The 24,758-nt window shown below is 35.8% G+C and overlaps 1 pseudogene across 1 annotated transcript; it reads right to left on the minus strand.

The window, feature by feature from the left end:
• Window positions 1-8,241: 8,241 nt before the first annotated feature.
• Window positions 8,242-8,696, minus strand: LOC311593649 (small ribosomal subunit protein uS15-like; annotated as a pseudogene). The gene has a single exon. The product of its transcript is annotated as a small ribosomal subunit protein uS15-like (transcript).
• Window positions 8,697-24,758: the final 16,062 nt, after the last annotated feature.

Below are 24,758 nucleotides of genomic sequence, written 5' to 3' on the forward strand. Positions count from 1 at the left end.
GCTGCAAGGTTGAAATCACAGCTTCAGTATGTTATCTGAGTTTGTAAGCATGGCGAAAACACATATACCTAAGGAGGTCCTGAACATGGCCCATAAATATCAAATATTCCACAGCAGTAGTCAGTACTATTGACAACCCAGGGCCTTGTAGGTAAAATGTGAGCAAATAACCATAACAAAAGAAGTATTTGCATACTAATTTGCTAAATATGTGTTTTACCTTGGGAACTCTGAGAATGAACAATTAATTCTAAAGGAATCTATGAGTGATATGCTGAGAAAGAGGTTAAATAGTATCAAGGCTCCTCTTATTAGGTTTGGTTTGATGTCTATTTTGTCACATATTACAATGGCTGCACCCACTTGCTTTTTAATTCCTTTTGCCTCTAATGTCTTTTTATATCACTTTCCTCTAAATGCTACACACAGACATAGACACACACACACACACACACACACACACACACACACACACACACACTCACACACACACACAGACATAATGTTAGGTATGCTTCTTATTTTTTGAGGTGGATTTTCACTTAATGAAGTCATGGATATGGTAGTATATTTCTCTTTATTGAGGATTAGAGACGTTTTATATTAACAGTAATTATTTCATGATGTGTATCTTTTTATAATATTTTGTCCTTCCCTGGAATTCTATTATACCTGGTTTTATTCAGTAACCTGATTTTCTCACTTTTTCTAAAGATGCCTTGATCATGTTTAGTCTTCTCTTTTGGTATAAGTATTTCTTTCAATTTCTTCTGTAGAGCAATCATAGTAATAACTTCCTTTAACCTGAAGCATTCATGTTTCCATTAGATATGATTGATAGTTTTATTCAGTATAGTAGTCTGTTATGACATTTCTGTTCTTTTTTAACTTGTAAAGGATGATTCACCTGTACCAATTGCACATATATTAAAAAGACCCTATATCTTCCTATAGAGATATTTTCTTATACATATTCCCGGCTGCCCTTTTCACAATGAACAAAAAATTGAGATCCCCTAGATATTTTTTAACATGCATGAACAATAAAAATTTGATATATTTATACAAGGAAATATACTTATGAATTAAGAATAAAGAAATTATGAAACTTACAGGTAAATGGATATAGATGTAAACAATTATTTTGAGTGATATAGAACAGGCCCAAAAAGACAAGCATCACATGTTTTTCTCTAATTTATTTATGATAGCTTTGAATTCTTACACAGATTTGTGTTATTTGGATTACCATCAAGGCTTACTGAAGTACTAAATACTCATAGAGACGGAACTTCAATGTAAAGGAACTGATATAAATGATCAAAAGGGAAATATAGAAAAGGATGAGATAAAAAGGGTGGGGGAATGAATTGCAGACTAGAACAGGGAATTTGTAGAATGAAAAATATGCTCAATATTTTTCAAAATCGTCACAGAAAACTACTGTTATAGAAAAACTACTGTTTAAACCACCTAAAATTCATCTTCACTCCTAATATACATTTTTAAATAGAATTATTCTATTAATCAGGCAAAGTGATTCTACTAGACATGAAAAGCTCATAAATAAAAAGAACAAAGTGTAACAAATTATTATATTGAAGTTTTTGGCCAATGTGATTTCAGTGACTTACAAACACTGAAGGATTTTTCCAGTGATCTTGTTGCCTTACTCCCAATATTGATGGTAAGATCCTAATAATTGAGACACCAAATACTTGAGCCATTGAACATGGAGAAATTAAACTGGTAATGATCTAGAAACTTCATGCTTTTTTAGTAGTTTTCATAATACAGGAAGGAGTTATGTACATTGCTTGAGAGGAAAATAAAATATTAATCATACTTACATGTGAAGTCTTTGAGCTACAATAATGACTCATACAGAAAGGCATGTAATGTGGCACAACAGTGGCTCAAACTTCGAAAGCAGTCAGTGACTTTCTGACTGTATTTAAGTCCAAATACAAAAGATTAAACATACTAGGCACCATTGCTTGACAGAACAGGTATGACGAGACTGGCATAGGCCCTAGGGATAAAGTTAATTCTACTATAATGAAAAATGGACATATAATTAAAGCAAAAACTGTAGAATTGTTATTACACCTATTTTATTTATTAATACTCTTTTCAAACCTTATTAGAGAAGCTTCTACTTACCTTAAGTGATCAACACAGATATTCACTGGCCAAGGAGATAATAGGAGACGTCAGAATGTTCAGGCACAAATGGATTTTACATATTTCATATTCCTTTTTTAAAGCCACAGAGATCATCATGGAGAAAAAAAGTGGCAAGAATGTAAGAATCAGACATGGTGGATGACAATAAGAAAAAAAATATTTTCTAACCATTGAAGGAGAGAAACTCGTCCTTTAGGAACCAAAGTGTGGGATCGGAATGTTCTCTTGAGAGAACTGGTGATGTTAATTCACAAGAAGAGCAACCGCCTCGTGCTTGATTGCTACCAGCTGAAAAGATCCCGTGAACAAGCTCTGGGAGGAGATAGATATATGAGCCCAGAACTGGTTGCTGGGGAGGGGGGCGGTGTGGGATTGGAGACTTGGAATAGATTTGGCTGTTCATCGCTGCCCTTCAAGACACTCCTAGAGAAAACTGCTCCAAGGAAGGCGTCAGAGCTTTGGCTCCTGCTGAGGGTCTGGGGCCTGGTTACCCCAGGTTCCAGCAGAAGAAATCCTGCAGCTCCCCACTGGAGAATTGTTTCTCAGAACTGATATCCTTAAGGTTTTGTTATTGTGGCTATTAATCCTCATTTCCTACTGTTTTGGTTTATCGGGTTATAATTGACGTAGGCTCAGTCACTAAGTTGTTAATAAAATATTTTGGTTAATAAAATTGAGTCTACAGACCATTCTTGTTACACCGCACATACAATCACACAATTACGGCAACTGCATTCATAATACTTGTGAAAGGCAAGCCATACCAAATTCAGGCATAGACAGCGGTGCTAGTCATGAAGTACAATTCCTTTATGGACAATGAAATATCTAATAAGGCACAGTGAACATTTGATAAAAAATTGAACTCTTATTACAGACATATTATTCATACTATGATCCACAAACATACACACACACACACACACACACACGCACACACACCACAATGAATTGTTGATCGTATGGGCACTTTACTAGTTCATAGTCAATATAATATCAAGCTAATTATATTTTTCCTAAGTGTTTTAAGTCTTCATCCTACCTAATTTATCATCAGAAAAGGTAGTTGTATATATAAAAATGACCACCATCAATTTTTGAATTGATTTAAGCAAATTTAGTATTTGATTTTCTTACTTTATTAAAGCAAAGTTTTCTGAAGCACAGGTTAATCAAAATATTGATTGATTATATGTGTTCCCCTGTACTTTAGTAGGGACACTGCTAGCTTTTTATATCTCATAAATGTTGTTCTCACTGCTTTGATACAAATATCCGATTATTATCATCTCTTCAGTAGTCTCTGTATCCTACGTTGTCCCTACTTGTGATTTCTGATGTTGTTGTTATGACGTGATAGCAAAATATTTGATTTGTTCTACAAAGTTGAGTGGTAAAATTTTGTGATAACTTATTTGATTTCTTCTTGTTTCAGCACACACATTTTCTTATACAAATTATGAAAAATGATTAATTTAATTGAATAGACAGTTATGGCTATGAATAAAAAATTAGCTTGAAAATTGATAAGTACTGCTTCAATATGATTCTCTTCCCCCTCTCCCTATTATAAATTGTTTGATACTTTAAACTCTCTCTGAAGTTTTATGCTGACCTTGGAGTACCACATATAATTAGGTCAGTGTACTAAAAATAACAACTTTAGAAGTAGTCTAGTTCTCGGGTAGCAATGTTTTTTGTTTGTTTGTTTGCTTATTTTTCACATAATAATGAGATTATAGAGTTTAGTTCCCTTTCTACTGCAAATAACGATGCTGTACCATGATTCCTTACTCTACAAAATGAGAGGAATCTCCTTAAAGAGTGGATGTTTGGAGGCCTAGTCACAGATTCTGTCACTGGTGTGATGATGTTCAAATGAGATTCAAATTCAAGCTAGTTTCCTCTTGTCTCTCAACCCTGTCTTAATATACAGATGAAAGGAAATAGTGAACATGTGTACTCCTTTCCTATCATACAGTTACAACTGTTAGATTTGCTGCTATTGTTGCTCCTGGTACTGATACTAGATATTACATGAGCTTGAATCTCTTCATTTGGAAGCTATCATTTCTACAAATCAAGCAATACGGTTACACTTTAAGGTCTGTATTGAGTAATTAAATGTATGTTGAAAGTTGTCTCCTGACTGTAACACATCAGTCATCATGTGTGAAGAAGCAATTCCACACATCTGTAACTAACATGAGAAATGTTTGAAGAAAACTGTATGATTCTTGATCAAGAAATAAACTCTGATTTTATATATATTTGTTCATTAGAAAGAGAAACTTCTCACTCTTTGTAAAATATTTTATATTTGTGTTTCCAATAATATCAAGTGTGACAAATGCATGGAAGAACCGAGGAGAGTAACTTTGTGTTTCCTCATGTTAGTAAGGATATATATGTATATATTCTTTTAAAGAAAATAACATTAATAATATGAAATTAGTGTATGTTTAGTTAAAAGCTGAAAGTACCTCTAAAGTCTAAAAAGTTTCTCAAGAGTTACTAATGGATATGAAGATGTATAATATAAAACCATGAATAGGCTTCTAAAATAATTAGATCTTTTCTGACATTCATTTTTTTAACCATGAAAAAGTAACAGCATATGAACTGGGTCTTGTTTGCCTGCTAGGTATTACAATTATTATTATTCTTTCTTTCTTTTTTCTTTCCTGAAACCATTTACCCTTTGTAGAAGTTTCTTTGTGAATTTAAGGTTCACTCATGATTTTTATGTTTTTAATTCAGTTTTTATATATTTTATAGAAAAGTTTTCCATCTATGCAATAATGAAAATTGGTCTATAATTCTCTTTCTTTGTTGGGTTTTTATGTTGTTGACACCTCAGAATACTGTGACCTAACAAAATGATTTGGGAAATGTTCCTTCTGTTTCTATTTTGTGAAATAATTTGAGGAATACTGTTATTAACTCTTCTTTGATAATATGATCAAATTCTGTACTAAAAGTGTTGGATCTGAGATTTGGGAGGAGGATGAGAGTTTTAAATTAAGGATTGTATTCCGTTGTTTATTGACGGTCTACTTATTTACCCAACTTTTATTTAACTTTGGAAAGTAGTATGTGTTGAGAATACTATTCATTTTATTTATATTTTTATCTGCTGGATTAATGATTTTGAAAAGTACATCTTTATGATTTTATAAACTTCCTTGGTGTTTATTGCTCTGTTCCCCTTTTAATCTAAAAAAAAAATTAAATTTAGATATTTTTGTCTCAGCCTGTTAGTTAATTTGTTAAGTTTTGTTAATCATATGAATTTTCTCAATAACCAATTTCTCATTTAATTTGTTCTTTGATATTATGTTTGTTTGGTTCTATTTTGATTTCAGACCTGAATTTGATTATTTTCTCCTTTGATACTTTCTAGGTGTTATTTATTATTTTTTATTCTAGTGTTTTCACACATGCTTTTAAGTTGCTACTATGATATCTCTCCAGTTATTTTACTATATTGACAATGCTATGAACCTACCCCTGTGAACCACTTTCCACTATGTCTTGTAAGTTTTGGTATATGGTGTATTCATTTTCTTTCAATACTAGAATGTATTTTATTTTTTCCTTTAGTTTATTTTTCATTCAGTAGTGAGGTGTTCCCTTCTAAATTTTCTATTCTTTCTGTTGTTATTAAATTCCAGCATTAAGTCTTTTCTTGGTAACCTGCTGTCCTTCCTCTGAGTGCCACCAGGTCTCCCCATCCAGGGGACATGGTCAAAGGTAAGGCACCAGAGTATGTGAGAAAGTAATATCCCACTCTCTACTCTACTGTGGAGAGTGTTCTGTCCATTGGCTAGATCTGGGTAGGGGTTTAAGGTTTACCGCCTGTATTGTCCTTGGCTGGTGCCTTAGTTTGAGCGGGACCCCTGGGCCCAAATCTGTCTATCATAATGTTCTACTTGTAGGCTTCTAGGACCCTCTGGATCATTCTACTTTGCTATTCTCCCATGCTTCTCTCATCTAGAGTCCCACTAGAATGTCCTCCCCCTCTGTCTCAGTTTCCTGGTAAATGAAGGCTTTCGTGGGACATGCCCCTTGGGCTAATAGGCAGATATAAGTGAGTATATACCATTTGAGTCTTTCTGCTTCTGGGTTAGCTCACTCATTATGATCATTTCTAGCTCAATCCATTTATACACAAATTTTGGGAATTCCTTGTTTTTAATAGCTGAATAGTATTCCATAGTGTATATGTACCACAGTTTCTTTATCCATTCTTCTATTGAGGGACACTTAGGTGGTTTCCATGTTCTGGGGAGGTAATCTCCCTCAGGAACAGTAATAGGGGAGGGGAAAATTGGAGGGAGGGAAGAATGGGAGGATACAAGGGATGGGATAACCATTGAGATGTAACAAGTATAAATTAATAAAGGAGAAAAAAAACCTGACAAGAAATAAAAAAAAAATTCCAGCATTAATTTGTGGGAAATCTCATAAGATACATCCTGTTATTTCTATTTTCTCACGTCTGCTGAAGCAGAGTCTATGGTCAATTATGGAAAAAATTCCATGAGATGCTAAGACGTACGTATGTTCTTTTATGTTTTGAAGAAATGTTCTTCAAATACTATTATGTTCATTTGATTTATGAAGTCAATTAAATCCACAATATATTTTTCTTCTTTAAAAAAATTTTGATGGGCTGACCATTTTCTGGAATGGGGTATTAAAATAATCCATTATCAGTGCATGAGTCTCAAAATGTGTTTTAAGGCATAGTAGCTTTTTGTTTGTTTTGTTGTGGTGGTGGTAGTTCTAATAAACTTTTTTGCTCTTGCATTTGATGCATAGATGTTGGTAGGTACATACTCTTAAGTAGACATTAGGTATTAAGTAAAGGATGATTGTGATATAATCCACAGGTACAAAGTGGTTAAGGAATAAGTATAATAAGGAGAAACACATGGTTCTCCCTGGGAATGAGAAATAGAATAGATTTAGGACTAGGGCTGGTGGGTATGGGGACTCAAGGAATCAAGCAGGTGGTGGCAAGAGGGATGGGGAGAAAGAACACTAAAATTGAGTGACATTTGAGAGGGTTATGTAGAAACTAAGTGCAGTAGAAACTCCCCAGAATATATGAGAATGACTAAAACTAAGTCTCCTAGTAATTTGATCTATGAAGGCTAACCTGGCTATTTTCTATAACCCAGCAAGGCTCATATCAGTAGGACTGCAACATCAACCGTGCCAAAAAAGTTGGCTTATAATTTTTCCTGACTGAAAGAAATTCTTGGGTTATGGTAGCACAAAACTCTTGGGAGTGGCAAACCAATGACTATTCCAACTTGACACCCAAGCCATTAGAGGAAGCCCAAACCTGGCACAGCATAGATTGAAGTTTTTTTTTTATCATTGACCCTGTTCTCTTCTTAACCATAGTTGAATCTACAGATACAGATGACTAGCATCCCAGCAAGGCAAATGCTTTATTTTAATAGTTTTTTTCCTAGTTTGTCACATCCAGGTCTTCAGTTCCAATTTACCAGACACCATAGATTTTTTCATACAAAAGCTTAAGTAGAGTTTTTGTTTTCCTCTGAAACTTTACAAACCAAATCTCCACGCTCTACCCCACTGTCAGTATTTGTATCCTCGAAGCTCCTAAAAAACAGCTCACTGAGCATTCAATATTTAATAGCGTTTCTAGCCCAGTGTCCCAAAGTTGTTCCACAACCATTCACCAAGAGAATAGGTTGCTCAGAGAAATATGTCACTATCAATGGTAGCAACATGTCTTACCTATGATGACTATTGCTGTGATTAACACCTGATGAAAGAAACTTTAGGGGGAAATGATTTATTTGGTTTACAATTAAACATCACTGTTCATCTTGGATGGAATTCAGGAGAGGAACTGAAACAGAAATGGAACCTTAAATAAGAGGTGATACAAGGCAATGTAAGTGTACAGCATACTGATTGGCTCATTATGGTTCAACCTGTTTTTTTTCTTTTTTTTTCTTCTTTTTTCCTTTTTTTTTATTTAAAGTGATTTTATTGATGTGCACACAAGAGAATTTATGCCACTAGAGCAGACGCTGTGGATGATTCTTATTTCCAATTGGGTGGGAGCACCTGGTTAGTCTTATAGTAAGGAGCCAACCGATGAATTCTGCTCTCTATCAGAATCAGGCGGAATTTAGCACCCTTATCTTTCTGTTCTTCTCAAGGTGCTTGCAGACAGCAACGGCTATCTTAATCAAGTGGTAGAGGTCCTCCAGGAGATCAGGGGCAAGGCCTTTGGATTTCAGGGTTCTCAGGATTTTATTACCAGTCACAAAACAGACCTGTGCCACACCATGCGAGTGACTCAGGATCACACCTATCTGGGAGGGGGTCAGCCCTTTCATGACTAGTTTGTAAATTTGTTCCTTCACATTGTCATAAGTAAATTTCAGCCACGTGGAGGCGCTACGGTGGTAGGGCAGCGCTGACTGGGACAGGTCCTTCCTAGGAGCGTGAATGTAACCCATGATGGCAGAGGTCTGGCAGCAAAGAGCTCAACTTGTTTTCATATAGAACCCAGGACCACCAGCCCAGAGATGGCATCACCCAAAATGGACTGGCCTCTTCCCAACCAATCTCAATTTAAGAAAATACCCTACAGCTGGACATTACGGAGGCATTTTCTCAATTGAGATTCACTGCTTTCAGAAGACTCTAGCTTGTTTCAAACTGACATAAAACTAGCCAGGACATAATGTCAGAAACTATTCCCTTCAAGTATCACCAAGAATGTTGCTTAAACACAGGCTGAAACAGAACAACAATAGAAATGTTAATGTGCACAGAAAATGGGCAGTTATGGAGGATTCAACTCCACATAGCAAAACTACAGGCAATTTAGGAATTCTGAGAGAGTAGAAACAATTTTTTCCAGAGAAGTAGCTAATAATTATTTATCTGATACCAATTAGTCAGTCCTGAGAACGTAAGTTTGTCTTCCACTAACAAAGAACATGGATCTGTTTTCACAAGTGGAAAAACATTTTCACATCCCACACGTGGCAACAAAACAAAAAATCATATTCACATGAGTCAACAGAGTTTTAAAAAAAAAACTTAAACTTCTGCTTCAATACAAAATATATTATATACTCAAAAATAAAAGTAATAAAAGTAGAAACAGAGGAAATATTTTCAAACTCCTTATACAAAGCCAGTATTTCTTTACTACAAAAAAAAAAAAAAACAGTTAAAGACACAGTAACTAAAAAAGGAACTATAGATTCATGTTCCTGATGAAGTTACATACAAAAATTCTCAATAAAAATACTTGCAAACCTGGGAAAAATGACTGGAAATGGTTGCATTTTGGAGGTTATGAGGAAACATGCTACAGTGGAAACTCCCTGGAACTTACAAGGGTGTTCCTAGCAAAGACCCTTTTTATTAGGGGATATGATGCCTCAATTGGCCATTATCCATAATGAAGTAAGCCTTCTACCAGTGGGACTGAGACATTAATCCATCCACAAAACCTTTGAATTATAATATTTACTGCCTTCAAGATGTATTGGGGTAATGGTGGAGAAAAAGTTGAGGGAGTAGCCAAACAATAACTGTTCCAACTTTGGGTATATGCCAGGAGAGGGCCTGACACTGGTTGGATTGCCAAAATCAGAGGTTAGATAGCCCATAGACATAAGGTAGAACCAAATACACTGGCAAAAAAGTTTCTAATGATATTTTCTTATACTCATTGCCTTGTCTCCAATTGTCATCAAAGGAGATTCATCAAACATCTGATTTGAACATAGGTAGAGAACTACATCAAAAATTAGACAGATCTCTGGTAACCACTAAGAAGAGGAGAGAGTATTATAAGTGCCAAAGCAGTGAGGACACCATGAGGACATGGCACACAGAATCTACTAAGCAGAGCTCACAAAGACTGAAGCAGCAACCAGGAACCTATTTGCATCTGTGGCAAATACTGTAGTATATAGTATCATTGTGTAGCTTTGTATTCTTTTAGAACTTTATGAGTGAGACATGGAAGTCCCTGACATGTCCTCCTGACATGGAGAGTCTCTGATTCTCTCTCCTGCTCTTGGGACCCTGTCTTCCTACTGGTTTCCCTTGTAAAGCCTTTATGCCTACCCTTATTGTAGCTTCTTATCTTCTGTTGGTATCCCTGGAAGGATGCAGTTTTCTTAAAGGAAAAATGGTTCTAGAAGATAGGGGAGGTGTTTTTGTATGGGGTCGGGGGGAATGGGGAGGAATGGAAGAGGGATACATTTCCATTGATATATCATACTTGGAAGAGCAACAACAGCAACAACAACCATACAAAATCTTACTGACCACATGCTGAGAATATTTGAAAAATATCATCCACCACCATCTTTAGGTTGTTTGGATTACAGAAAAGTAGAGATGGCCAACATAGGTAATCAGTAATTTTTTTGCCAAAAGATGCAAAACAAGTTCTTGAATGTTTTCCATTAAACTTGGGACAGCACTTAATTTTTAAAAATAAAACTCTGTATTTAAAAAGACTAAAGCGATTTATTCCTTAATTATCTAGTTTTCTTCAACTGTTTTCTTATTTATATAAATATTTGCAAGGTAATAGTGTAAACTATATAATTAAAAGATAGAGTTGTAAGCATATTTTAAAAAGTGTTGTTAATCCAAAGCAAAATGAAACAGAACAAATTTCACCATCAAAGTAAAGTGCTTTGAGGACTGCTCATGAAAGGCTCTGTGCTCTGGGTAGATGTGTTCTGGAAACTGGTGGGTGCCTTAACAAATGCTCTGGCACTAAATGAAAGGTTTCATCACTTGAATTGAACAGCATACTCAGGTGCCAGATTGCATTGAATTTGATAGGAATTTGATGAACCTGTATATATGTGCAGCATCTAAAAATAGAGGAAAGACCTGGGAAATGTGCAAAAGCAAGGAGTAGAAATGGATGGAAAACAACATCAGAATATACTGGAATCTAAAAGGAAAAAACTTCAGCAAATCTGTTGCCAGCCTATTAGGAGCAAAGACTGGGCTGTCAACTGAGACATCAAGCCATTCTGCCTTGACCCTAACATAAAGACATGTTTTCATGACTCCTGTAAAAATTTGCATATTTTTCAATGTTCCCCACATTGCCATATCAAGAAAATATCAGAGTGCTATGCTTAATGCTTTATATTGTTTTAGATGTTTATGAAGTTTTCATTGTAACCAATCTTAAGAGTGATATTTCTTCCCTAACATTTGTAAAGAGAAAAAAAATATTAAGTTTCCTTTACAAGTAATTTGAAAGTATGGCTAAGAAGTTCATTTGTATCTTTAATAATAAGAAAATGTAGCAGTAAGATAAGATAATAAGGTACCAGATATTATGTTATATGAGGTTTATCAAATGAGCATGTGGAAAGAAGGAAAAGAAGACGGGTACTGCAGAGAGAATGAGAGAGAGAGAGAGAGAGAGAGAGAGAGAGAGAGAGAGAGAGAGAGATGCAGAGAGTAAAAGTAAGAGATATAGATGAGGTAGCACTTTTAGGAGGGCCACACACCCTTGGCAGGTAGGAAATGATATCATAGGTAGGCAGATGAAGCAGAATCCTAACATTCCTAACTTTTCTGATAATTAACAAAACAAAGAACATTGTATTGTTTATATATATATATATGGTAAGTTGAAATATATAAATATAATTTCATTGCAAGCAGTTTTTGGCTACTATGTAACAGAAAAAGACAGAGAGAGAAAAAGCAATAGCAACAAAATATCTAGATTATATAGTGAAGGAGAAGGAAAAGTTCTGCCCTGAATGTTCAAGGGAGAGGGTATAATATATTAGCCATGTCTTGCAGCAGATAGAGAATAAGGAGTGCTGGGAGAATCTGGAATTGTTTGTCCCAGGTCTGGAGAACACCATCACAACTTTTTGTATATGGATAAGGGGCAAAGTAATCATCTTAATCACTTGTTGTTGACAGTATGGAGTTTAAATGGCTGAAATTTTGGCTAGGTTCTGGAAGAACAGGCTGCTGATTTGCAGTCCAGAATCTGATAACATCTGCAGTTTGGGCAATGCTGGTCCAGGTAGGAGGAACAATTCAGGCCCAGCTGGTAAAATCTATGAGGTTAGACTGGAGCACTTTGGGTACCTGCTTTGAGATTGCCCCAGACGTAGGACATCTGGCAGGACACTGGAACATATATGTGGCCAAAAGAAAAAGTTATTAGTTTAGGAAGAAACTTCTCTTTAGGTGTACGTTTGAAATTTTGTGAGAGCAAAGAGAAAGGTTTAAAAATAAGGAAAGAGACAATGCTGACATTTTACCTTACTGTTGGCAATAATTAAATCAGTTTAATTTTGGATCTGTCCAAGTTTGGTTGCAGGGGCATGTAAGCTTAGACACCCTTAAGGTGGGTGTAAGGATTTGAAATTCTCAGAAGGCTTCCCAAAGGCATGATAGGAGGAACGGGTGTCGAGACATTTTCCATGAGGAGGTAAAATCAGTAAGCCATTATGGCATCCCCCAAACTAATAGTGACTCAAAGACAGGTACAGACTGCTCAGTAGATCATCATCACTGACCAGCAACCCAGATCACAATTCATCAGCAAATGAGCTGGCCTCAGAGATGTAGCCACCCAGTATTCTAGTGTTTGGACAGCAGCTGGGACTGTGACCACAGCTGCAGAAGAGAAGCTATGTCCTAGTTGTAGTTCAGCAAAAAGGACCAATCTCAGTCATGAAGACTGGGGTTGGGTACCTCTACTCTCAGTGAACCAGAGAGGTGTCATCAGTCTCTTGGACAAAGGTAAGCATTTATGTGACTAGGAATGGAAAAGTCAGCTGGTATTGGGTAAAAAAAGGTGGCAGTCTGGTAGTGAGGGAGAGGGGAGTCCTAAAACTAGTGAAAAGGGAAGGAATACTACCACTGGACAAAGGAGATAGCTGAGAAACTTGGGCTTTGAATTTGCAGTACTTCTCTGGATTCCATTTGATCTGAGAGATAGATTTTGAATCCTTTTAAGTTCCTAAAGCAAGATAAATTTATCATCACCACTGTTTGAAATATGTAGTGAAATACATACTATTAGATATGAACATATTATAGAAATAGGCAGTAGACATACAGCATAGCAGAGGCTTGGGAAAGGACTTTGTTAAAAGCACAAACACTTTGAGGTGACCTTAGGAAAGGCAGAAGCTTTTTTTTTTTTTTTTGCCTCTGTGGAACAGTAACATAGGGAGGACAGAAATCTTTTGTAGAGTAGCAGGCAATAGTTCACTTTAGCATCACCTCTCATCATGAAAGAGGGGCTTCTTACCTCTGTTTAGAGCCTGGATAATTCAAGCACAATGAGAGACATTTTAAGAGAAAGACAAACAAAAGGAAATTTAAAATATTGAGCTAATAGGATTGTATATTGAAATGATTTCCATAGTTGGATAATATACTAGAGCTCCATTGATCAGTGTCAACACTTTGAACATTTGATACAAAAATAACATAGCAATAGGATGAATAAAACATATTTTAGCCGGGCATGGTGGTGCACGCCTTTAATCCCAGCACTCGGGAGGCAGAGGCAGGCGGATCACTGTGAGTTCAAGGCCAGCCTGGTCTACAAAGTGAGTCCAGAACAGCCAAGACTACACAGAGAAACCCTGTTTCAAAACCAAAAAAACAAAACAAAACAAAAAACCATATTTTAGACATTTTAACCTTTTCAAATTTTATTTACCAACTTAGATCTTCTAACAATCATAAAATACCCTTTTCGAAGCTTTAAGATATAGGGGAAATTTCTGTAAGGATCTAGGGAATAGAGATTAAACATGTGCCCCTCCCATGGAGACACTGTGGGAAACAGGGAGGGGTTGGGGCCTTTGTAGGAAGCAGGTGGTGGTTGGTCACATGGTTGACCCAAACAGTTCTTTGGCTATGAATGTTGAGCCGGGCGTGGTGGCACACACCTTTAATCCCAGCACTCGGAAGGCAGAGGTAGGCGGATCGATGTGAATTCCAGGCCAGCCTGGTCTACAAAGCGAGTCCAGGACAGCCAAGGCTATACAGAGAAACCCTGTCTTGAAAAAAAAAAGGAGTTTGCTACAGTATGATGCCATTGCATACCTTCCACAAGGGCATGGCCCTACTCAGGGCTGTACAAAAGGACAATCCTACCTAATATGTCTCCTCTTACTCTTACTCATAATCTTATGCTTACTCATACTCTCACTTTTCCCCTCCGATCCCTTGTCTCTGTCTGTGTCTGTGTCTGTGTCTGTCTCTGTCTCTGACTCTGTCTGTTTGCCTCTCTCTCTCTCTCTCTCTCTCTCTCTCTCTCTCTGTGTGTGTGTGTGTGTATGTTTGTTTGTGTGTGTGTGTGTGTGTGTGTGTGTGTGATAGCCCTCCCTCATTTCTTTCTCTCCCAATGGTCATTTTATTAACTTTATATATAACATAATATCTGGTATCTTATTATCTTATCATTTTCATATTATTAAACATAAATTTGGTGCTGTGAAACTCTGAAAAGAAACCAAGATGGTCATTTCATTGTTTACAGTCATTTCTCTTGGTCCTGCTCTCCTACTTCCCATACTTACCCAGAGCCACATGTAAGCAGTTTAGTGCTAGTGAAGGGGAGGTAGCACTATGCAGGCTGGCAGAACTCAGCCTGTTCAAAGCCACTCTCATCAGAGGGATCTAAAATTAGTCACACTCTGTGGTCTGCGTTATTTAGCAACAATAAAAGGTCTGGCAGTTTGCTAGTCCACACTGCAAAGAGAGCTTTTTTGAGGGAGGCGCCCAGCTACTTGACAGAGTGAATAACCTGTGCTCTGCATTGTGTCCTAGGAAGTGATAGGAGCAGTAGAAATTTACCTCATCTTAGAATCATAGTTTCAGTAGAAGTCTTAATAATTTCACCCTGTACTGTCCACCAAACCATTGGAATGCCTTCCACTTAAGGATTGTATATCTCACCCATACGTTTGTTGTAAAGATATTCTATGATAATATTCAACTGATACACTCTGTGTTTTGAAGCATAAGGATATTCTTTTTAGTCAAGATTCTGATTTTTAAACCTTGAATCGATCAAATCACAGAACATGTAAAAGAATTTTGATTGTCTTACATGAGAAGGAAAATGTATAAATTATGTCTACTTTTAGCATATTTCTATTCTTATGATGTTAGCTAGAGAAAGTTTATGGGGGGGGAATCTGTTTCATTTTCAGATTGCTTTAATTTTTAGTTGTGTAGTAAGTAAAAACCTGGTGAATAAGTAGTAAGCATACTACCTCTGTAAGCAGATCTTTAGAAAAGTAAGAGAATGCAGCTGCACTGATGCATCTGATGCACCAGTTTTATTGTTTGATGAGATATTTGTAAAAACTGAGAAGCCAGACATCCTATATGACTAGAAACCTAGCAACAGACAGCTTAAACCATTCAGAGGTATCTGACTGATGCATTTTCCATCTTTTTTGGGTGACACCATAACATTTAATCATTTTCATATTCATGTTTTTTGTTCTTTCTTTCCTTCTACCTCTTTTCTTCCTTCCTACTGTCTCCCTATCTACATATGTATCTCCCATTCTGGGTTTGGAACAGAAAATCAAATTCTGGTCATTTGTTAAAAACAAACATTTGTTGGAGATGATACACTGGGACCAGTAATAGAGTGATATGTGAATTTGTAGTTGATAGTTTTTCTTATGATACATTAAACCAATTACTATGTCTTCAACAGGAGCATGGGCCTCTGTGATTTTTGGCACTCTACAAGGCATAGACTAAACAATGCTCCCCTCCTCTAATCTCTAGTGGTAAAGAGGAAATTAGTGTACAGCCAAACCCTTGGATTTTCTAGCTCTGTGGATTTTCTGTTTTTGCATTATTGACAAAATGACATCAACTTTTCCCTAATAAATTCAAGTTCTCATGTACTTTTCCATTGAAGGCAGAGCATGGCTCTTGTCCAGAGTACACAGCTCGTCCTTCAGAAGTTCCTGTCTTGATCATTGAGACTTACACAAATTCTCTATATAACTGTTGTCTTTCTATCATACTGACCTCCTTTGCTAGGACATCATAGGGCGTGGGGCACATGTTCAGTCTCTACTCCCTAGGTCCCTACAGAAATTTCCCTTATATCTTAAAGCTTTCAGAAGGGTGTTGTATGATTGTTAGAAGATCTAAGCTGATAAACGCAATTTGTAAAGGTAAAAATGTCTAAAATATGTTTTATTCAACCTCTTGCTATGTTATTTTTGTATCAAATGTTCAAAGTGTCAACACTGATCCATGGAGCTCTAGCTTATTATCCAACTATGGAAAACAGTCTACTATATGATCCTATAATAGCTCAATATTTTAAATTTCCTTTTGTTTTTCTTTCTTTTAAAATGTCTCTCATTGTACTTGAATTATCCAACCTCTAAACAGAGGTAACAAGCCCCTCTTTCATGAAGTGTAGTGATGCTAAAGTGAACTATTGCCTGCTACTCTACAGGAGATTTCTGTCTTTACTATTCCATAATGTGTTATTATCGTTAATTTTCTTAATATCTGCAGTTATTCCCTAATTTTGAAGATATAAACCATATGTCCATTCTTGCTATTCAGACTGATTGAATGATGGTGAAGCAATTATTCAGTACACCTAAAATAAGTAGTCTAACAGTAACATATGAAACTTATTATGTGTAGCAAACTATAATATGTGATATTTTATTTGAAGAAAACAGAAATTAATATTGAAGAGGTAAAAATAAAATTATTACAAAATTATCTATATGCATATATAAATATATATGATTCATAAGACTAATTTATTTTGAAGTATGGGTACAAAGTGGGGTATGTGCATGAGTGAGTGCAGGTGTGTTTAGAGGATGGAAGAGAAAATCAAATTCCCTGTACCTGGAGTTATAGGAAATTGTAAGCCATCTGATAAACCTTCTGGAAGGTAAAGTCTAGTTCTCTGAATGAGTAGTACATACTCTTTCCTGCTGAGCCAAAATTACAGATCCCTCAATGTAGCAATATCTAAATGAAATTAAAGAAGTGAGAGACAGTTGGAATATGTATGAGTGGGAGGGGGCATCTTGAGGAAGTGCCAGAATCCTAGGGCAATGTAAAGTTGCTGGAATCTGTGAGGCAGAACCTAGCATAGATTCTTGGCAACAGGTGATAAGAAGCCTCAACCAGCTGTCTGCTGTAGCCAGGCTAGACTTCCAATAGAGGGATTAGGACACCAATCCAACCACAAAATTTTTGACCCACAGATTTTCCTGTCTACAAGATGTGAAGGGGTAAAGATGGGGCAGAAATTGAGGGAGTGGTCCAGCTTGAGACCTATGTTATGAGAAGAAGCCCAGTCCTGACATATAGTGATGTTTTGATATACTGACAGACTGGAGCATAGGATAATTGTCATGAAAGAGCTTCCACACAGAAATTCATAGAAACAGTTGCAGAGACCCACAGTCAAACATTAGGCTCAGTTTGGGGTTACTATGGAAGATAGGAAGGAAGGATTATAGAGGCCATAGGGGTCAAAGACTCCACAAGAAAACACAAATTAATAAACCTGGGCCCATAGGTGCTCATGGAGACTGAATAACCAACCAGGGAGTGTCCATGGGATGGAACTAGGCCCTCTGTGCATAAGTATATGCATAGTTTGGTCTTCATGTAGGGTTCCTAACAGCTGGGACAAGTGCTGACTCTGACCCTGCTGCCTGCCTTTGGGACCACTTTCTCCTATTTTGCTGACTAGTCTAGCCTCAATAGAAGATGCACCTAGTATTACTGTAACTTAATATCCCAAAGTTGGTTGATATCCATAGGAAGCCTCCATTTTTCTGAAGAGAAAAGGAGGAGTGGATGTTGGGGTAGGACTGGGAAGAAAAGAAGGAGGGAAAGCTGTGGCTGTGTTTTAATTCATTTAATTACTTATTTTAAGAAATGCAAGTTTTGTAAAACTTGGATGGATTTTAGATTGCACAAATAAAATGTGAGCAATACATCCACTCTATTTTTCTTCTTTTTTCCTTCCTTTCATTCTTTTCTTTTTTCCTTTTTAAAAATAATTTCATCATTTATTTTTTAGACATTTTTCTCTGTGTAGCCTTGGATGTCCTGGACTCACTTTTTAATCGACACTGGCCTTGAACTCATGTATCTATCTTCTTCTGTCTCCCTCAGTTTTGGTATTACAGATTCACCACTCCTGGAAATTCTAGTTTTTCAATTAATTGATTTAAAATGAATTCCCTCTATTATATTACTATGATATAAATTTTCTTCATCCAACTCCTCTCAGCTCTTTCCAACCTCCCTACTTACCCATACTTGTGTTATGAATATTTGTTTGATTATCTTTCTATTAAGATATTTATCTATTATATTATATATCTAGCTACCAAGCTATTTATCATCTATATATAATCTATTCATTTATTATCCATTTGTGTCACTTTTTCATAAAAAGTAAAAGAGTAGAAAAATGATAAAAATGTCATGAGCAAAAAAAATTAAAAAAATAAACCAGAAATGGTTACATCTTATTATCTTATTGCATTATTGGCCAAAATTGTTTGATTATCATAGATAATTGGCAAATTTATTGGATATTCTACAGAACCTAATGATAAGGTTCCAATTTTGAAGACACAACTTAGTTGTGTCATAAAATTCTGAATTATTCTCATGTTCTATGAGTCAGTAAATCCAAATCCATTTTATAAAGTATAGTACATCATAGAAATATAACTTCCACATGAATTTGCTTTGTAATTAGATACCATATTCTTGCAAATAAAATCCTAAATACCAATAAGAGGCTTATCTACTTTTAAGTTTGTGTCACTTAGTGCACATAGAGTCTGAAATATTAAAAGCTAGGGACAATATTATTTTTTGCCCCCCGGAACTCACAATAAAAGTCTATTGCTTACAACAACACATGTTTAAGTCAGAGAGTCTGAAGAAACCTACTCCGTATTAAACTAAATCTTTCAATCCCTCTGGCTATTCTTTGTTATATATAAATTTACTAACTATGGAAGTTATTAGGGGAAAAAGACATCAACCACACCCAATATGTGAGCATTTTGAAGAAAATAATGATTTTCTTGAAAAGATATGACAGTTGATTCAAAGCAACAGAAAAGTTATAACTATAACCAGCTATTTTCTCGTTGGAATTAAGGCCTGTTCTCTGAGATAGAATTCATACCTGACATAAATGATTCCAAGTACCAAAGGCAAGATGTCATGTGCCTTTTAAGAGAATCCACTATTACTTTGAGAAAAGGCACAGAAACATGACTGTTAATGACACATTGATTGACATACTCATATGTCAACTATGCCCATTATTGAGCCCTTATCCTAGAACCTTCACTTTGCACCATGTGACAGTTAACACAGGAACCCACAACTGTTGAACATCCAGAGAATGAGAAATTTTGGCTCACTCAGCCCTAAAAGGGATCTTTATATCACATTCGTTTCATTGCTACTCAAGAATCCGTTTGAAAAATGGAGCAGAATAAGTATAACAGCAAGAGGTATGATACAACTTCATTAAAATAATGTTTGTCTAACACAACAGAAATGATGCATTTATGAAATCACCAAAACTATGAACGTATGCACAATATCTGCACAATGTTAAGCCAGGCAAAATAGCAGTTTGGACATGGGAGGGGAGACAAAAAGACCCGCATATGACTAATGTTCTATTGATATTTGATCCCTTTGGTGAAAAGGAAAGCTAATTTTCTTGTAAAGACTGAAAACTTGTATATTGACAACACTCTAGGAAAGTCCCTACATCAAGTAGAACTAGGTCAAAACAAAATGCAGTTTCTACTATTCTACTTTCTAAAAAAGAGACAGAAACTAGAGATAGAAATGTCTTAAAGTTTTGTGGTAAAGGAAGTAGGGGGGATCTGAAATGATTGGGATGTGGATGAATATGATCAAAATATTTTTTATGTAAATATCAAAGAATAAAGAAAATATTAAATTAATTTCTGCTAATAAAATTAATCCATTTTAACGTATCTTGGCAATGTTCAAGTTATATAACTATTAATTAATATAATATGTAAATAGGTTGTGATCTGCTTTTTCTTTTGATGCATCTATAGTTTCTAATACAGTCCACTTCAGAATACTTAGAATGTTATGTTAGCATATACCTATGGTTCACATCAGAATAATGATCAGCTTTTAACAATTTTAGTGTTATTTTTATATATTAAAATTAGCATTTAGTAGGGGTTTGAAGTTTATGGCCTGTATTGTCCTTGGCTGGTGCCATAGTTTGAGTGGGACCCTTTGGCCCAAATCTGCCTATCATAATGTTCTTCTTGTAGGTTTCTCGGGCCCTCTGGATCCTTCTACTTTGCTATTCTCTCATGCTTCTCTCATCTAGAGTCCCAATAGGATGTCCTCCCCTCTGTCCCAGTTTCCTGGTAAGTGAAGACTTTTATGGGACATGCCACTTGGACTAGTATGCAGATATAAGTGAGTATATACCATTTAACTCTTTCTGCTTCTGGGTTAACTCACATTATGATCATGTCTAGCTCAATCCAGCTGTAAACTCTAAACCCCTACGCAGATCTAGCCAATGGACAGGACATTCTCCACAGTTGAGTGGAGAGTGGGTTATGATTTTCAAATGTACTCTGGTGCCTCATATTTGACCATGTCCCTTGGAGAGGGAGACCTTGTGGCACTCAGAGGAAGGGTAGCAGGCTACCAAGAAGAGACTTGATACCCTATAATGACAGACAGGGGAGGAAGTCCCCCTCAGGAACAGTCATAGGGGAGGGGAATAATGGGGGAATGGGAGGGAGGGAAGAATGGGAGGATACAAGGGATGGGATAACCATTAAGATGTAACAAGAATAAATTAATAAAAAAGTTAGCATTTAGTAAATACTTTATTTAAATTTATTTAATGCAATAAAACATAAATAGCAAGTCATTGAATTTATTTCTAATCAAATTTCTGTTTCACCAACTCAATAAAGTTGATAATGGCATTTAAAATCACTTAACATTAACAAGAGACTGAGGGCTAAGAAGAGTTGAAGTGGGTGAGATATTCTAAAATTTGGGCAATAATTCTGCCTTTTTACTTAAGGGTAAGAGTAGCTTTTCTTCTTAGAATCCTGCCATGTCCTATACAGGCATCACTAATGTTCAGGATTCGATTGGTCCTTGGACCCTTGCACTTTTACTTTATTATATGTTAACTTTCATAGTTTGCTGTATAATTAAGATAATTCCAGGCATTTAAAGCTTTTCATTTTTTAAAAATATCTCCAGTTTGGCAAATGTTCTTGAGTTCACAACCAAGAGACTGCTGGTTTCTTTCTGAGGCTGAGTGTACTCTTTCCTACTATTCATTTTTTGACTTAAATTTTCATTGTAGTCTTAAAACAAAAGTTTTGTAATTACTACAATTTAATTCTTAACATTTAATTTCAATTTATTGTGTGAAAGATTGATTATTGCATATTGAGGAGGATAACCTGGAATTACAATACACAACTTCCTTTTAGATATTCTTACAGAATATTATTTTGCTGATGAAAAATAGAAACACTTTATATAGAAGTGGTTTACCAAACAAAATTCATTAAATGACTGTGTCAAAGACCGACATAATATAAATTAGAGAATACTCTTATGAATGAGAATAAAAATAGTACAAACATGTTAAAATGGTCAGGAACTTCATGGTATTCAATCACTATATGTAGGCAAAAAACAATTTTCTTATCAATATTTACACTTCGCTTTAGAGTCTTAATGTTTCTATTGTCTCCTGCTGTGCTTATGTGTTAAATAGTTTGCTTCCTAATGGTGTCACTAATAAAAGATAAAGAATATAGATATGTTAACTTACTTAGTAGTTATTTTCCTTTATTGAAACACTGAAAACAATTTATTAATATATAGCACAAAATAAAATTACATAAAATTTCTTTAAATAATACATAGATATTTCATGAAATTTGAAAATTGCTATATATCTTTTTAAAATCAGTTATTTTATTCACTATACATTCTTGTCATAGCTTCCACCCTCACCTTCTTCCCATCCCTCTTCTTTTCCATGTCCTACTCTTCCTCCCTCTTCCTCATAATTCTCCCCTATATTTGAGAAAATGAGTGACACCATATTTATGCATCCCAGCTCATCAAGTCTAATCAGGACTGAGAACATCCTGTTCCTTTCATTTTATATCTCAGTCAAAGGCCCCTCTCTCCTCTTTTCTAAATCCTATCAACCTCCCTCTTCCCCTATTCCCATTTCCCTATTGCTCAAAAGGGGGAGCCCCACAAGGCACCTGCCCCAGCTCATCAAGTTGCATCAGGATTGAGAGCATTCTTTTCCTCTATACCAGGTAAGGCAGTCTCACCAATGAGGGATTGATCAAAAAGCCAGTAACAAAGTTCATGTCAAAGACAGTCCTACTGCCCTTACTAGAGAACCCACATGAAGCCTTAGCTGCCTATTGGCTGCATCTGTGTATGAGGCCTAGGTCCAGTCGTCCTAGGTGTCGTCCTTGATAGGTGCTTCATTCTCTGCAAGACCCCTGGGACCTACTAGTTGTCTCTGTTGGTCTGCTTGTGGAAGTACTGTTCTCTACAGGTCCTTCTATCCTGCTCCCAAATTAACACAAGACTCTCTATGCTTGGCCCAATGTTTAGCTATGAGAATCAGAAGCTGTTCCAATCTGCTGCTGGAAAGAGCCTCTCAGAGGACAGCTATGCTAGGTTCTTGTCTGTGAGAAAAGCAGAATATCCTTAATAGTGTCAGTTCTTGACTCTCTCACATAGAGTGTACTTCAGGTTGGGCCAAACATTGGTTACATATTCCCTCAATTTCTTCTCTATATTTATCCCTGAACATATTTGCACAGAGAGAGGCTGGTTGATAAATGGAATCTCATTGAAGATTCAGAAATGAATCCATATATCTATGCACAATTTATTTTTTTTATGAAGGCCTCAAAAACATACAATGGAAAAATAAAGTATCTTCAACAAATTTTTCTGGCTAACTAGATGTCTACTCATAGAAAAAAGCAAATAGATCCCCATTGATCATCCTGCATAAAACTCAAGTCCAAGTGGATCACAAACTACAACATAGAATCAGACACATTAAATCTTTTAGAACAGAAAGTGGGAAAGAGATTTGAACTCGTTGGCAAGAAAGACAACTTCCTGAACAGAACACCAACAGCTCAAGCTCTACGATCAGTAATTAATAATTGAGAACTCTTAAAACTGAAAATTCCTCTGTAAAGCAAAGAACACAGTCAAGAGAATGAAATGGCAGTCTACAGATTGGGAAAAGATCTTCACCAATACTACATTTGAAAAAAGGCTAATAACCAAAATGATAAAGAATACAAAAAATAAACACCAGTAAACATAATAATCAAATTAAAAATGTGGTACAAGGCTAAACAGATAGTTCTTGATAGAGGAATCTTGAAGGGCCAAGAGGCACTTAAGGAAGTGTTGAACATCATTATCCATCAGGGAAATGAAAATCAAAAGAAATCTGAGAATCTATCTTACACACATCAGAATGGCTAAGATCAAAAACATAAGTGACAGCACATATTACCAATGATGTGGAGAAAGGGAAACACTCCTCCATTATTGGTGGGAGTGCAAGATTGTACAATCACTTGGAAATCAATCAGATGTTTTCTCAGAAAACTGGGATTAGCTCTAACTCAAAACCCACCTATATCACCCCGAGGCATGTACTTGAAATTTGGTAGATTTCAACCTGTTTTTATTCTATAAATTCAGTTTGTATTAGTACAAGTTAAATATACTTGCAAATATGTGTAAAAATACTTCAAAGCCGTCTAAGTAAAATACTAATTTGGAGTAGATCATTACAAACTTAGAGATAGAGAAACAGGTCCTCAGGAATTTAAAGGAAAGGAGAGTGATTTAGAACCTCACAAAATGACAGCATGTCATTGTCCCTCCCTTTCCTTCTTTTCCTTTAGTCCCCCTCCCTTTCTTCTTATTCTTTCCCCAGTCTTCATACAAGCTCCTTATTCACTTTCCTTCTCATTTCTCACTTTCCTTGGCAACATTCCCCTCTCTGCAATGATCTTCCTCCCTTAGCTTTCTTGACCAAGTATAAAGGAATATAAAAACAAAAACAAAAAACAAACAAACAAACAAACAACTGGCACATTCCTATAACTTTTAGCCACACATTACCTTCCTTACATTTGTGGACCAAAAAAAAAAAAAAAAAGCTACACACACACAAAACAAACAAACAAACAAACAAACAAACAAAAAATCAATTTTCACCTGAAAGGGTATAAGAGGTTTATTTTGTAGCCAAATGTAAATAGTTACCAATAGGAAAACTAATTTAGGTTCATTGCAATCCAGTGTACCCATCTGGCAGTTGTCTCAGGTTGTTTTTTTACAGTAAGAGAACAAGGCAAATAAATCACACCAATTTTATAGTATATTGTTAA

Source organism: Acomys minous (genome assembly GCF_964271855.1).
Source record: "Acomys minous genome assembly, chromosome: 1".
Taxonomy (NCBI): domain Eukaryota; kingdom Metazoa; phylum Chordata; class Mammalia; order Rodentia; family Muridae; genus Acomys; species Acomys minous.